General features: G+C 33.9%; 1 pseudogene; it reads right to left on the bottom strand.

Annotated features, from left to right (window-relative positions):
• LOC138311596 (uncharacterized) overlaps nucleotides 1-12432 on the bottom strand; it is a 29799-nt pseudogene extending 17367 nt beyond the window's left edge.
• Between the last annotated feature and the right edge of the window lie 5351 nt (nucleotides 12433-17783).

Raw genomic sequence — 17783 nt, 5'->3', positions numbered from 1 at the left:
AACATCTAAAAGCCTTATTCGAAAAAAGCATATCTTGAAAGTAAACCTTTGATTTCTAACAGTCAAACTGTATCATGAGAATATCCCAGTTTTGGAAAGACTAAGCCTCATTTCAATTCTATTCCATTTAAGGATTCCTTCATACGAATTTTTTGAAGTTAAACTTACAGAAAGTCGAACATCTATATTTTACTATCAAAAATAAAAAAAAATAAAATATTCATTGCAACGACAAGTGCCCAATTATGGAAACCTAGTATATGTTTTAACATTTTATGAGATGTGGAGCATACATATGGTAAAACTGAATACTTATCTGACAATAATTTTCATATGCTGCTTATATATGTAATATACATCAATAGCCCTGTTGCCACAATCCCAATTCTTAATACTACAATAAAAAACATCAGAAATGAAAAAAATTACATAAATGACAATCACAATTGATGCCAGGGAAGAACAGAATATTTAATCCACTTCTTGAAAGAACAAACGAACAGAAAGTTATTTTAAAACAGTTATATTCTATCAACATCAATTAGTATATATTAATTAAATAAGTCATGCCACTTATTAATACACCAACTTTTTTTAACATTTCAAACAATATAATTTAATAGAACAAACAATTAATAATTCATGCGTACTTTATTTTTTTGTTAATATTACTAAAAGAACCTCTATATGGCCCTTGGTCAATTGTACATTCATAGTAAGGCATATATTTGTTCATTAGATTTGACATACCCAATACGCGGTATGTATGACCAAGATTTTTTTTCATTAAAACAGTAAAAGTCATTTAAAACATCTAAAACACATGCTGAAAGTAAAGTTTCAAACGTCCAAGTAAGGTTAAGTTTCCCTTCCAAAGTAAGTATTAGCATATATGGCATACCATACAGGAAAAGTTTTCAACGAAGGTAAATGGTTCTTCGTTATGCAATCTTAACCATACAGACGGGCTTGAAAATAGGCCGGTCCTGAAAATAAGCATGGGATTTCCTACCAAAATATATATATAAGCCGCGGCTTTTTATCGAGATTTTATGGTATTGCTATTTGTCTACACCGGACTGAATATACACAGTACACAGATGTGTACCTAGATCAAATTCGGTGACATTTTTTCGTATTTATGAAATTATATTTCCATTCTACTTTCAGTTTCACGTTTAAGCTATGTTAAACCAGATGGGAAATATCAGGCTATGAGCTCCCATCTGGTCAAGCCTGTTAATATTTAATGTTTCCACTCGCGTCACTGACAATGTATACAACGTATACTTACGACTATACATAACGGTCAAATAATTTCAAAAGCGGTTTTCAAGTTTAATTTCCAAAAGTATTATTATATTGACAGAATAGCATGTATTGAAAAACATCATCGCACAGTTTTCATTTGTTTGCTTGTTTCAAACCGTTTTGGGGGGGAACTATATATTCCTTTATTAGAACGAACTTTGTGGCGTCGACACTAGCGCAAACTGGAAATTCAAAAGCTGTTTACGTATAGGTGTGAATCTTAAAGATCGTAATGGAAATATAAGTAATACATTATTGCCAGATTGGACATACAGTTGATATGAAGCCCATCCGTCAGAAAAATAAATATACATAGCGCCCTAACGGGCGCCATTCTATTTATCTTTCTTAAGGATGGAATTTATATCAACTGTATGTCCAATCTGGTTACAGTTTATTGCTTAAATGTATCATCCACCTGTATGATTTTATACTGTTCTGATAACAATTTAGAGAATATCAAAATAAAATATTGTTTAGCGTTCTCTAAAGGACAAAATCAACGGCGAAATAGAGCACATTTACAACGTTTTACTCCTGTGTCAATGGCACAGCACCGGAAGTGAATCCATTAAGAGACTTTCCAACCTTGTATAAGGTTTCTATGCCTCTTAATTATTGACAAAAGTCGTCGTTTAAAGTTTTAAGCCTATTTGACTCAGATGACCTTGCATGAAAGTCAAGGTAAATCATTTGTATAATCTTGGTACACGTAACCCATCATCACAGTATGCTTAAGGCTTTCAGGATTCTAGGTCTCCTATTTTTTTTTTTTATTTAAGTTTTTTATAGGGAAATGTTGACCCTGTATGGACAGACGAGTGACAGACGCAATGCAATGGCATAAGCACGCTTGCTCTTCAGGAGGGTGAGCTACGTTATATGTAAAAAACTGACCGGGGATGTAGCCTAACGTCGTAATTTATATTTATATAACACCATATTAACTACTTTGGAGCTCTCTGTTTTTATATTAGATATGGAGTTGATTTTAAAAGAATAAATAATATGTTTTTATATGCATGCTATTAAGAGAAGAATACATGTCTTATAACCCCCCTTAGGAACTCGACGTTTGGGCAATGTCACGTCATGATCAAAATATCGACTCGGTGTTTTTTTTTTAAAATGGAAATATTGCAGCATATCTAATATGTATCAATAACAACAAATAATTGGCTTAAAATACTTATTCTTACCTTGATGCTCTAGTAATCATCTCTGTATCATCACCTACAATTTGAGGTTCAATTGTTATTGCACTGTGCTTTAAAAGTCGTGTTTAATTGAAAATGACTTTGCTTAATCTCATAAATACGTTGTCTGAGAGCGGACATGAAATAAATATTATTGCGCCCGAACGAAATATTATTGCATGGTAATAAAAAATCATTCCGCGGGAACGAAATACTATTGCATGTGAACGAAATTCAAATATTATGTTCAATCGAAATAACAATGTTTCACCTTTAGCTATTTTAAATTTGTTGCAGTCTGCAATTATACTCAGATTAGTTTAGTGTACGTACAACTTAATATCTTGTGCTTACAACCTATTATCTTGTACGTACAAGTTAAAACCGTCCTTTTTGGGAAACGTGGATGTGGTGCGGTGGTAAAAGGCGCAGGTTTGTTTGGCAAGGCGATTGGGTGCCGTAGAACGTGAGTTCAAGGCCCGGATAGGGCAGGGTAATAATCAATAAATTGTCATCCTTTGTTAAATTGCGTTTCTTTGATATGGCTAATTACTTACACACAATGCATCTTTGTTGATCCAAAGGTTTAATTTCCTGTTGAAATCGTTTTTCGTTGATTATTATATAAAATATGTGTACAATTCGTATCCATATATGTATATACAATGCGATCCAGGAATTCAAATAATTATATAATCTAATTGACAATTTCCACAGTGATCATATCAGCAAATCGATCCGACTATTACTTCGTCATTGAAAACACTTTTTTTGAGGACGTGGATGTGGCGCGGTGGTAATAGGCGCAGGTATATATGTTTGGTTAGTCCATTGGGTGCCGTAGATCGTGAGTCGAGGTCCGGATAGGAACGAGTAATAATCAATAAATTGTCTTCCTTTGTTAAATTGTTTTTCTTTGATATGTCTAAGCTATATTATAAACTTTATTAGATTGGGTGACGCTTTATCAGTTGTAGGCTATATCATATCACTACAGTAGCATGCTTACTGTCATATCATTTATGATAATGAGCTCAATAATTATTTCGTTCGAACGCAATAATATTCCGTTCGCACGCAAATAGTATTGCGTGCGCAATAATGTAATTTTTCATGTCCGTTCCCAGCCACGTTATATATACAGCCCTGTACATTAATTCATAGAATTGTCCTATTTTCCCTTTGAAAAAGTTTATAAAGGACCTCTTTCACGAACAATGGAAATGTGCCCACGCATCAATTTTATTGAAATTAAATGTTATATGTAGCAACATAAATGCAAACCCTTAAAATACGTTTAAAAAATTCAAAAGGTCCCAGGGGTTTGTGTGCTATGGCCAAATTAATGTTGCCCAGTGAAGGTGTAAGACAGGATTCTCTTTTTGATCCAAAATGGTATAAAAATAATGTTTTTATGTCATAAAACTGTATTATTTTCTGAAGAGTATAAATAATTACATATTATGATCACAAATATGTTGGCAAAATGTGACAAATGAAATTTTGGCTACATTTTAAAGACAGAAAATATCGAAATTTTGGGTGTTATTTTCGGCCATGTCAATTACTAACAATGGTGATTCACCCACTTCCAGTTTGAGTGCACCAAAAAAATTCTAAAAAGTTGCCTCATTACCTGAAGTAAATATTGTGAAAATTTCAGAAAAATTGTGGACCGGTAAATTTGTCGTTTAATGGTTATAACATAGCAAGGTCTATTTTTTAAGTAACGTTACATAATGCTATGAATATGTTTATTTTGGATCATTAATCACGAATCTAACGGTGTCAACATTAATGTATAATCCAATACTCATCTGTAACGCTTTATATGATTTCAAATTGATTTATTTAGTGATATTTTGTAGAAAAATTAAGTTTTACATAATCAAAATTACAAAACATTTGGGTGTTTTATAACCACAATAAGCTGTTTTGCATTTGAAGTAGCTTCACTAATATGTCCTGTTCTAATGATTTATTTTGTAATTATAGAGCATATTTACAGTGAAGAGAGTTATTAAAATGGGATTCTGTAACTGTATGGTTTGAGAGGGAAGATTTACCAGGTTACATGGGTCATATTAAAAACCTATAGTAGTTCAATTATTTGCAGGGCTAACACTTCTGATTAACATTTATGTTGATTCATGCTAACAAATGTAAATCTCATCACTTTTACATATTAGATTGTTTTAGATTTTAAGTTTAATTTGGTCGGGAAACTCATTCATGTATCATTTCAGATTTAGATAAATTAATGGCAAATACTTCTTTAATTCTGCAAAATAACTTACTGAATGTAGCAGTTTAAATAATGAAAATAGACGTTATCTGTAAGTAGATGATCAAAACTTGATTTATCTTTATTGTCAATAATTATATTTGAATTCCATGTTAGTATTATTATAGAATTAGAAAATTAAACAGCTTTACTGAGTATTAGACACAAAAGAAATGCTTCAATCACAGTACATGTACATGGTATATATCCCCAAGGCAAAGAGTGTGTGGCGATGAAACCGTTTTATTCCGTACTATATTAACTGACTTTGAGTTTAGAATTATATGAGTTTTATAAATAATTCTAAAGTAATCCTTATGGACAAAAACATCTCTAAAAATGTTAATTGGCGGATATGGTATTAATCGTACAGATATAATGTAGAAACAGTCAAACAGGGAATTAGAGTGTCTGATCAAACTGGAAATCATTTAAATGCAGTGTATTACATATACTGTATGCTACTTAGCTTTCTGTCACGTATAAATTAATTTATTTGGATCACCCTGACATGTATAATTCATTTTGTGATAACCAAAATCAAAAAAATAAAACCAAAATTTATTACCTGAAATGATAAACTTTATGCCATTTAGATTGATAGTATGATGTGTTTGCGAAGCACCAAGCTAATTATGAAAAATAAAACTGTGGACCTCAAAAACTTTTGATTGTTTTATTAACCATAAAAGATGCTGTTATTTATTTAACTGAAAAAAATCTTAGTTAACCTTTATGGAGTTCATGAAAATTATGAAGAAAATTCAAAAACTCGAAATCAAACTTCAGTTGATTGATCACAAAATGATCTGAACAATCTTAATATTAAACTGCTAAGAAATACTTAATATAGTAAAATTAATACAATTTTGAACGAAAAAAAAACCCCTTATATTAATTTGTTAATTAATTTAATATTAAATATTAATTAATAAAAGGTGTGATTTGATGCCATTGCCAACACTTTCAAAGCACAATATTTTGAAAAACAACAACTATACATATATGTACTTATATACTAGATGTGTGAAAATTGGTAAAAAAACTTAATTCTCTTACATATTAATCTACTCCCACCCATGTTTTTTCTAGATTTTGTTATTACTTTACTTTATATGCCTTTCAGCTGTAAATAAAAAAAGAATATTTCTGAGAATGCAGTTACAATCATCATCTAGCTTGAAAAGTAAATGATAATGCCCTAAAATTCCGAAATACTTTGTTATTGTGATTCAATATTTTGATTATTCTACAATATATAGGTTATACAATCATATATTACTTTACATTTAATGTAACTAATAAGTATTAAATAAGATTAAGAAATAACTTTCTTTGTTTTCTCAATTTTATGATTGAAACGGGCCGTGGTGCGACCACAGGTGTAATACTGCTAAAAATAGACCTTGCCTCACTAAGACCTTTAAACGACAAATTTGCCGGTCCACAATTTTTCCTGAAATTTTCACAATATTTACTTCAGGTAATGAGCCAACTTTTAAGAAAATATTTTTGGTGCACTCAAACTGGAAGTGGGTGAATCACCATTGTTAATAATTGACATGATCGAAAATAACACCCAACATTTCGATATTTTCTGTCTTTTAAAATGTAGCCAAAAATTTATTTGTCACATTTTGCCTACATATTTGTGTTCATAATATGTAATTATTCATACTCTTCAGAAAACAATACAGTATTATGAAACATTATTATGAAATCATTATTTTGATAAAAAGAACAAAAAAGGGAATCTTGTCATACACCTCTACTGGGCAACATTAATTTGGCCACAGCACAAGCCCATGGGACCTTTTGAGCTAGACTGTCGTCTTTTTGTTAGAGTTTGTTAAAATTTCTGTAGGTTTAACTAACTACGTATAAACATTGCATCGCGTAAGGTTGATTAATTTTGTTAGTATCTTGGCAAAGATCGACTCCTTTCCCGAGAACAGAAATATTACTCGATGCGGAGAAAAATCTGTATTCAAAGCATTTCTTTGTATGTTTTTACTGAATAAATAATTCTTTATTTTCATTTTATCGAACATTTTCAAAGCATCAACATTTGACCCAAAATATCAAGTATTACCGTAGAAAGAGTATTTCATAGTAATCACAACACGTATTATCATCGTTCTAGCATTCCACTGATGTTATAAAAGATTTTAAACATGTTCGTGATATCTAAACCATATCATGGTACTAAATGGATTCTCCACTTTGATTAAAATCCATTATTGAGACATGTCAATGGCACATTGATTTGGTCAGACTTGGTCAGATGACGCCACATAGGAAAACCTCGTCGACTGCTCTGTGAGTTATTTGAGCTAAAATCAAATATAAGTATCTTACCTTTTTTGTCTTTTCCATACTTTCGTCTTGCTGCTATTACAACAACAACTACTATAACACAGACAATTATTGCTGCTACGGAGCCACCGCTCACACCTAATATTGCACCTAATGTGGAGGATTCAGGATCTGGCGACGCTGGAGATAAAGGAATGGATATGCACATTAACATTAAATTATATTTAAAGGCCCACTATCTCTTCGGAACGACTTTTAATTTTTATACTGAGACTTTAAAACGAGATTGATTACTTTGTCACAAAAGTCATTAGCTTAAAATTAATATTACACGTATCATCACCTTCTGAACAATGTAATTAAAGGAATTTTGAAAACGTGTGTCGTCTTCTTGCTCGCCGTTGTCCCTGGTTGATTATCTCTCTGCCAGACGGTAAAGCAGCGAAATGACTTTTCACTCTTAAAATACATTACGCAAGGAATCTTGCATTTGTTTGGTGTTGTAGGCCATCGTTATTAATTTTCGTATGCTTTTTATTGTTTTTAAGAAACAAGATATTTTGTTTCGGAAATGTAGTATATAGTCTTTAATAGAATTATATATAACATTTTACAATTCGGCTGACTTTCGTCCCAACTAAAAATAAACTAATTAATTAGACCATTTTGTCTCGGTTCTAATTCCATAATACATGGCTTGTGACAGTGTTTACTGTTTTACACCTTTGGTATGCTTCCACGTTTAGTTAGTTAGCAAATTATGCATAACGTCCTATAAATAGTAATTACCATTTATGGACGATCTCCATGCAACGTTTGTTATATACATATGTGTGTGTAAATGTATGTTTTGCGGGTGGTATGTTCGCGTTGAATTTCCTTGAAATAGTAGAACCTCTGCATAATTAACTGTGGTTTATCGTTGAAGCAAATTAGCAAAGACGCTAAAACAATCATCTGTCACATTATGCTGAGAACTGAAAAGCAGTCGGCCCGTTATCATTTTGCTGAACGTTACGAAAGAACACAAATAACTACTTTACATTTATAGACTATGTTGTGTGTCAGGTAGCGTAGAAGAAAGCGTCTTCCTCACAGGGGCGAATGCCCTTATTAATGCCAAATGTAAGGCAATCTCATTGTATAAAATATATTATATCATATACAAGATCTGGTCTTAATATTAGTAACTTTCTAGTAGCAAATAACTACAATAACATCATGTAACGAGTAATTAACTGACAAACAAGAAAACGTATTCATTACAAGAGGCCCATAGGCCTCACCAGTCATCTGACTATTGGCAATACAACACTTCAAAGAAGTCAATACAACAGAACTCTTTTAATAGAAAAAGTTCAGATTCTGATATATTTGATGAATTAAACCATGAATGAAGGTCCCTTGATCCCCACCATGCTACAAGTCTAATATCCAGTCTTAAGGCCTCTTAGTTATGTACAATAATTCGTGTAAAGATCTTAGCCTATTTAATCCCTGTGACATGGAATGAAAGCCAAGGTCATTCCTTTGAACAAACTCAGTAGCCCTTTATCCCACTATGCCGCATGTCCAATAAAAAGGTATCAGGGCCGTTTAGCTATTCAAATGAAGACGTTTAAATATTTAGCCTATTTGACACCTGTGACGTTGAATGAAGGTCAAGGTCATTCATTTATAAAACTTGGTAGCCCTTCATCCTAGCATGACGCAGGCGCAATAAGAGTACCCTAGGCCTTTTGATTTCTTGAGAAAAGTTGTTTAAAGGTTTTAGATTTTTTTGACGCATCTGACCTGGAATGAAGGCCAAGGTTATTCATTTGAAAAAAAAAAAAAACTTAGTAGCCCTTCACCCCAGTATGCCGCTGGTTCAATAAAGGTATAAAGGCCTTTTTACTTATTCACATGAATACATTTAGATTTTGAGACTATTTAACACCTGTGACCTTGAATGAAACTTGGTTGCTCTTCATCCCAGCATGTAGCAGGCTCAATATCAGTACCCTTGGTCTTTTGGCCTTCTGAGAAAAGTTGTGTGAAGATTTTCGACTTTTTTGAGCCCTGTGACCTTGAATGAAGGCCAAGGTCATTTATTTGAACAAACTTGGTGGCCATTTATCCTACCATGAACAAGCCAAATATGAGTAAACTGGGCGTTTTAGTTCTTGAGAAAAAGTTGTTTAAATATTATCGCCTTTTGACCCATGTGACATTGAATGATCAAGGTCATTTATTTGAACAAATTTGGTAGCCATTTATTCTACCATGTCACAGGCCCATTATGATTACCCTGGGCCTTTTGGTTCTTAAGAGAAAATTGTTTAAATATTTTAGCCTTTTTGACCAATGTGACCTATATAAGGGATGCTAGTATGAGAAATACCAGATCTTCAATTTCAAATAAGTTTTATATTCCTAATACTAGAACAAGTTATTTTAAATGCTCATTTGTTTACACTTGTTCTAATTTACTAAATGGAATGAACGATGATTTTAGAAAAGTATTGCTGTTTTAAAGTTGTATGGTCTATCACTTTCGCTCTTTTTGTCATAGTGAAAACTGTTTAAGTGTTTATACATATTTTTCTCCGTTTGTCTGAGTTTTAAACTTTCTCATTTTACCACTTTTTATAAAGTTGCAGTACTGGAAGTATTTTAAATTATAAAAGTAAAAAAATTGTTTACGTGTACACGTGAAAAATAGGCTCGAAAGAGGCCGAATCATTCCGAACTCTTCCGAACATCGTCGCGACAATTTCGAAGTAACACGAGGGTTGTGAAACCAAGAGATATGTCAACAATTTTTCGTAAAACAAAACATGTGGTCGACCTCTGTAGCAGACTGGATCTACAAAGAAAATAATGCTCGCACATAACAATATTTGATAAACACAATATTGTATTACGGCAATGTCTGAATAAGATGTTTCAAATGCTCGCTCTGTGGACATATACCAGCACGATTTGCTCATATTACCCAGAAGGAAAAACGTAAACAAACACATGTGCGCTTACGCTAGTTACTTGGATCACCACGTGCAGGACGTGTGGACGTCAGTCACGTGATACGATTCGGAATTCCGACAAAACCCGAAGGTACTGAACATGGTGGGGATTGAAGGCGTTTTATTCAAAACCAGGAATATATGATCCCTAGATTTTTCGCTCTCTTACAGGCTGACATTCATGGTTTTGGGGAGCTAATTCATCAAAAATACATGTTCATGTTCCAATATCAAATGTTAAAACGACATATCGTTTCAGTGAAAATACAAGAAAGTACAACTTTTAAACAATTATATTTAAAGGATTTCTTCACAAATTTTAGGTTTATATTTTCTATCACTTTAGAAAACAACCACATTTGCATTTTGATATGAATGTATATGTATTTTTAGTTAATCATTTTCTTTATTAAAAATGCTCCACCGCCGACAGAGCATAAATGATATTCATAATTTGAACAATAATTGGTGTTTAATCGTGTATATATATATATATATATATGTCTAGTTAACATAAAATATAATATAAAATAATTTATTTTGCCTTTGGTGCAATCAGTACATCATTCCATATAGGATATAGTGCAACGGAATTTTTTCGGGATGCAATTAATTATTTTCGATATTTTAAACTTGATGTAAAATTAGAAGCTCAAACTTTTCAACGATGGTAATGGTGTAAAATAAGTACCTTTTGTAACTGAAGAAAACTATTAAATCGTCTGCTGCTGTTTTTGATAGTGAAAAAATACCATTTGTCAGCGGTGAAGCGTCCTTTAAAACGTTTGTCTGTGATAACTGTATATATATACCAGGTTTCAATTACATGATAGAATGTCATTTTTCAATGTGAAAAATCAAAATGTAGGTTATTTTAAACTAAACGTAAACATAAGAATATATGGAAGCAGTGTTCACCTTTGCTAATATCGTCATAATAACGTCATATTTATATTTAACTGATGGTGGTTAGATTAAACAAATATTCTAAACAAAACAAAACAAACTTCTTTAAATCATTAGTATTACATTCCATGAATATTGGCACTAAGTACGTATCAAAGCGTCAGATCAGTAATTTGATTATAAATGGAATTTAAAAAATGATTGATATCACATCATGCGTTTTGAACTGAATAATCACCCTTTTGTTGTACAGTTGACTTCATTTTCAATAGTTGAATTGCCAAAACTTATTCACAGCATATATTACGAAGAATTGTTGTACACCCAGCACGAAGACCAGATATAGTGACATTTGTAATTTGGTGTTGCCCTGGATCAGATGTATTAAACTTTCTATCTATTAAAAACCTGGTTCTCTGATTTTGGATTCTTCTCCCAATTACAAATGTTTGGGTGGAGCCCCCATCAAATGCCGATCTCCACCTCAATATAGCCCTGTCGTGAAAAAGGGCATATGACTGTTTGTTCATAAGGTGGATTAGGCCTTCCTGAAATTGAAATAAAGATCAAAATAGGAGATTCTTTTTAGTGAAAGTAAACAATACATACTAAAATGAATATCATGGCATTAACAGACTAATTAAAAGTTTAAAGTTTTGTTGAAATATTTTTCCAATAACGATGTTTTGAAAACCATGGTTCAGTTTTTTCACTAATGTTCAGAAAAGAAATCTACTTGACATATTGAATTTTGATTTTTCGCCAAGTTCCCCGTTTTAACATTACACAGACTTTTCAAACTAAAGTGATAACTTAAAATATTTTATGTTTAAGATGTTTGTTAACAGCATTAACTACACCAGTCATTTTTTATAAGGAATTAACACTTACTAGTTCATTATTCTAACTTATTTCATTTTTTGAATTACCTTTAATATTGAACAAAAAGATACAATAGTTATTTTATTTGTTTTCTATTGTCCAATTAAAAAACTCCTCATTGTAATATATTTTAAAGATCATTTCGGAACCTTTACCAAAAACGACCTTAATGAAAACGAACACGATGGCAATGCACTGATGAGTTTTGACGTATGACACCAGGCTCTCGATCTTGATCTTGATAATGATAATACTTTTACATGGAATATATCATGATGTAATGTATTTTTGTATTGTATGATTACCTTGAGCTTTGACCATAAAAATGTATCCTTCCACTCCCTGATCGTTAGTTGCTATGACATCATACGTCCCGTACCAGTGTTCTTGGATGTTTGCTCGTATCCCTACTGACACTGCAGATAAGTTTGTCTCAACATATGTATTGTATATCTCAAAGTTGTCTTTTCCGTTGACAAGATTGGTTTTCATTCCCAAAAAAGAGTGTTTTGAAACGCCCAATTAAAAGTTGGTTTCGGGTTAGCTAGGAACCGGGCAATTACAGTTAAATTGTCAGCTGTCGGTAAGCCAAAGTTTATGGTCACCATTTGTCCTTGGGTCTTCTCGAGGCTTACCTATAATACAATGTAACAATTATAGAAGCCGAATCCATATACTTTCGACACTGTTATAAGCACATGAAGAAAAAAGTCGTAAATGGCTGATGACTTCTTTTGAAGGAACTGAATTACGATTTTAGTATACTTTTTGGCAGATATTTTAGGTACTAGAAGCAAACGTTTATCATTACAAAGGGTAATGACTATGTGTTTTTCTGCAAGACTGTTATTCTTACTTTGTTTAAACACTTCCAGATAAGTAAGCAGTGGTTGCATATCATATTCATAAAATAACTGAATATTTTATGTAATCTTGTTCACGTGGCGTAATTAAATTTCATAATATATACTTTTCATAAAAAAATATATCCAAGGTATCTTCAAAGTTGTTGAGTTCAGGAAGGTGAAATGGGACGCTGATGCGGTTTAAATGTTTCGTTGGGATAAATTTTCAATCTAAAAGAGAAGCCAATTTCTATATGAAATGTAGTTTTATGTTAGGATATTACGGAAAACCCAAAAAACAATGCCGCAACAACGAGAGTCTAAACTGACGTCACCTATGCATAATATGCGGCGCAACTCACAGACAAAAGTATCTGAAAATAAAACTACTAAATTTAAGCCTTTTTCATTCATAGACACACTGGTCGACCATGGAAACCGATTTTGCATGCCATCTCCTTGGCCTTCGCCAATAGAACAGCTACAAAATGTGAGACTCATACGTTTATTGTGTTGTTTTGACGTTATTCACGGGTGCCAAAGTGTGTTTTAGACGTTTGTATCTTTTATTTATTTTCGCACTGAAAGGATGTACATACGTGTAGTTCAATGCATGCCCTTTGTTTTTTGGGTTTTTTTTCCAAATTGAATTATTTAATTTAGTTTCGGTTGTCATGGCGCAATGTGAACGCAATGCGAACGGAACATCATAATGTATGATGTTACAGTTGAGAGCATATTTAGATGTTTTCTGGTAATTCTACCTTTTATTATAGCTTTTACTCAATTTACTCTGCTCAATTTGATGTTAATCCTATTGCAGAATGTAACAAAACAATATAACATTCTAAAAACATTTGTCACATCAAAACACTTATACGACTTCCAAATATCTTCATCATAAGTAAACATTTAGCCCACATCATACCAAATCCGTCGAAGCCAACGGATATGCACACCACTGATTGCGTACACCACAATAAAACAAGAGCTGTTGGAGAAAACAGCAAAGCTCGCCTATTCAGAGGAAGTTGATGTTGAAGTATTTACTATTTAAACATGGAAATATGACAAATGAACAGACTGAAAAACCCCCTAAAGGGCCTCAAATTGGTTGTATTATCACGTTCAGCATCCATTCACATTAGGAAAATAAAATCATAAACATTTATGACGACTTATGCTTAAACAATTGACACAATAGAAAACTTGCTCAAAAACTTTAAAATGGAAATATGACAAATTAACAGACTTACAAACACCCTAAAGGGTCCCAAATTGGTTATATTATCACGTTCAGCATCCATACACATTAGGAAAATAAAATCATAAACATTTATGATGACTTAAGCTTAAACAATTGACAAAATAGAAACTTGCTCAAAAACTTTAACATGGAAATATGACAAATTAACAGACTCAAAAAAAACCTAAAGGGCCCCAAATTGGTTGTATTATCACGTTCAGCATCCATACACATTAGGAAAATAAAATCATAAACATTTATGATGACTTAAGCTTAAACAATTGACGAAACAGAAACTTGCTCAAAAACTTTAACGTGAAATGGGACGCCAACGCTGACGCCGACGCCGGGGGTGACAACATTAGCTCCCCCTATTCTTCGAATAGGCGAGCTAATTAACTATCCTAAAACGTTCAGCGGTTGTTCACAGTCAAAACAGGGAATATATCGATTTAAAGGTTATTTCATAGGATTCTGTCAATCTTACGTCTGTTTCAACGAACTTCAATTTCACATCCAGCCATACAAACCCTCGTTCCATGCCGAGGTAATGTTTTTGCCTGAACTCCGTGATTATTCTTCAATAGATTTTTAAAATGCTCCACCGCCAACATATCATAAATGATTCTCATCATTTGAACAACAATTGATGTTTAATCATGTAGATATACATGTATGTCTAATTAACTAAAGAAAACATAAAATCATTTATTTTGTATGTCATGCATGCACAATTATTACTTCATTCCATAATGGACATAGTGCCACGGATTTTTCGAGACGCAATTAATTATTTTAATATTTTCAACTTGAAGTAAAATTAGAAGCTGATCTCCTTTTCTTTGGTGGAAATGGTGTAAAGTATGTAACTGAAGAAAACTACTCATTCGTCCGCTCCTGTTTTCGATAGAAAAAGTACCAAATTTTCACAATATTGACTTCAGGTAGTAAATATTTTTGGTGCACTCAAACCGTAAGTGAGTGAATCACCATTGTTAATATTTAACATGGCCGAAAATAACACCCAAAATTTCAACATTTTCGGGTTAAAAATGAAGCTAAAATTTTATTTGTTACATTTTGCCTACATATTTGTGATCATTAACATATAATTATTTATTCTCTTCAGAAAATTATACAGTTTTATGACATAAAAACATTATTTTTGATACCTTTTTGGATCAAAAAAGGAACCCTGCCTACACTCTACTATGGCGCAACTTTAGGTAAATAATAGGGATATCCCTGGTGACCGCTTGTGATACTTACACAGAACGTTGATAGGTATATCCCTGGTGACCGCTGTGGTACTTACACACAGAACGTTGATAAATGTATAATCCCTAGGGACCGCTATGGTACTTACACAGAACGTTGATAGGTATATCCCTGGTGACCGCTGTGGTACCTATACAGAACATTGATAGGCGTATCCCTGGTGACCACTGTAGTACTTACACAGAACCTTTATAGGCGTATCCCGGGTGACTGCTGTGGATCTTACACAGAACGTTGATAGGTATATCCCTGGTGACCGCGTGAATAATGAATAATTCATACTAGGATTTTTTTTATATGTGGAAGCCCGGGTTTTTTTATAGAGCAAGCTACTGCCCCTGACAGAGCGTTAATAGGTATATCCCTGGTGACCGCTGTGATACGTACACAGAACGTTGATAGGTATACACAGAACGTTGATATGTTTATCCCTGGTGACCGCTGTGATACTTACACAGAACGTTGATAAGTATAATCTGGCGTGACTGCTGTGGTACTTACACAGAACGTTGATAGGTATATTCCGGGTGACTGCTTTGGTACTTACACAGAACGTTGATATGTATATCCCTGGGTGACCGCTGTGTGATACTTACACAGAAACGTTGACAGGTATATCCCTGGTGACTGCTGTGGTACTTACACAGAACGTTGATAGGTATATCCCTGGTGACTAATGTGGTACTTACACAGAACGTTGATAGGTATATCCCTGGTGACTGCTGTGATACTTACACAGAACGTTGATAAGTACTTACAACACAGAACGTTTGATAGGTATAATTCCTGGTGACCGCTGTTAGTACATACACAGAACGTTGATAGGTATATCCCTGGTGACTGCTGTGAGCTACTTACACAGAACGTTGATACACAGTATATTCCTGGTGAAGGCTGTGATACTTATAGGAGTAATAAACAGAACGTTGATAGGTATATCCCTGGTGACTGCTGTGATACCTTACACAGAACGTTGATATGGTATATCCCTGGTGACTGCTGTGATACTTACACAGAACGTTTGATATGGTATATCCCTGGTGACCGCTGAGGGGTACTTACACAGAACGTTGATAGATATTGACTAGTTATATCCTGGTGACCGCTGATGAGTATACTTACCACAGAACGTTGATAGGTATATCCCTGGTGACCGACTGTGAGTACTTACACAGAAACGTTGATAGGTATATCCCTGGTGACCGCGTGATATACTTACAACAGAACGTTGATAGGTATATCCCTGGTGACCTACTGTGATACTTACACAGAACGTTGATAGGTATATCCCCTGGTGACCTGTGATACTTACACAGAACGTTGATAGATACTTACACAGAACGTTGATAGGTATATCCCTGGTGACCTGCTGTAGTACTTACACAGAACGTTGATAGGTATATCCCTGGTGACCCGCATGTGTACTTAACACAGAACGTTGATAAAGGAGATAATCCGGTGACCAGATGTGATACTTACACAGATCGTAGATAGGTATATCCCTGGTGGACTCACACAAAACTACTAATCGATGACCGCCTGTACACTTACACATAACGTTGATAGGTATATCTCTGGTGACCGCTGTAGTATACTTACACAGAACGTATGATAGGTATATCCCTGGAGACCGCGCTGTGATACATACACAGAACGTTGTGATAGGTATATCCCTGTGTGACCGCTGTGAAACTTACACAGAACGATGATAGGTATATCCCTGGTGACACTGTGATACTTACACAGAACGTTGATAGTATATATCCTGAACCTCTGTATGTACATACACAGAACCGTTGTGATAGGTATATCCACCTGGTGACCGCTGTGATACTTACACAGAACGTTGATAGGTATAACCCTGGTGACTGCTGTGACACTTACACAGAACGTTGATAGGTATATAACCCTGGTGACCTGTGCTGTAATTACTTTACACAAGAATGTTGATAGGTATTACCTACATGAACGTTGGTAGGTATATCCCTGTGATTTGTATACTTACACAGAACGTTGATAGGTATATCCCTGGTGACCGCTGTAGATACTTACACAGAACGTTGATAGGTATATCCCTGGTGACCACTGTGATACTTACACAGAACGTTGATAGGTATATCCCTGGGTGACACTAGCTGTGATACTTACACAGAACGTTGATAGGTATATCCCTGGTGACCGCTGTGGTACTTACACAGAACGTTGATAGGTATATCCCTGGTGACCGCGATGTGATACTTACACAGAAAAACGTTGATAGGTATATCCCTGGTGACTGCATGTAGAACTTACACAGAACGTTGATAGGTATATCTCTGGTGACCGCTGTAGTACTTACACAGAACGTTTGTATAGGTATATCCCTTGTGTGACTGCTGTGATACTTACAACAGAAACGTTGATAGGTATATCCCCTGGTGACACTGTGATACTTACACAGAACGTTGATAGGTATATCCCTGGTGACCGCTGTGTGATACTTACACAGAAACGTTGATAGGTATAAATTCCCTG

This window comes from Argopecten irradians, unplaced genomic scaffold (genome assembly GCF_041381155.1).
Source record: "Argopecten irradians isolate NY unplaced genomic scaffold, Ai_NY scaffold_0059, whole genome shotgun sequence".
NCBI classification, from domain to species: Eukaryota; Metazoa; Mollusca; class Bivalvia; order Pectinida; family Pectinidae; genus Argopecten; species Argopecten irradians.
This window is presented reverse-complemented; position numbering and strand designations above follow the sequence as displayed.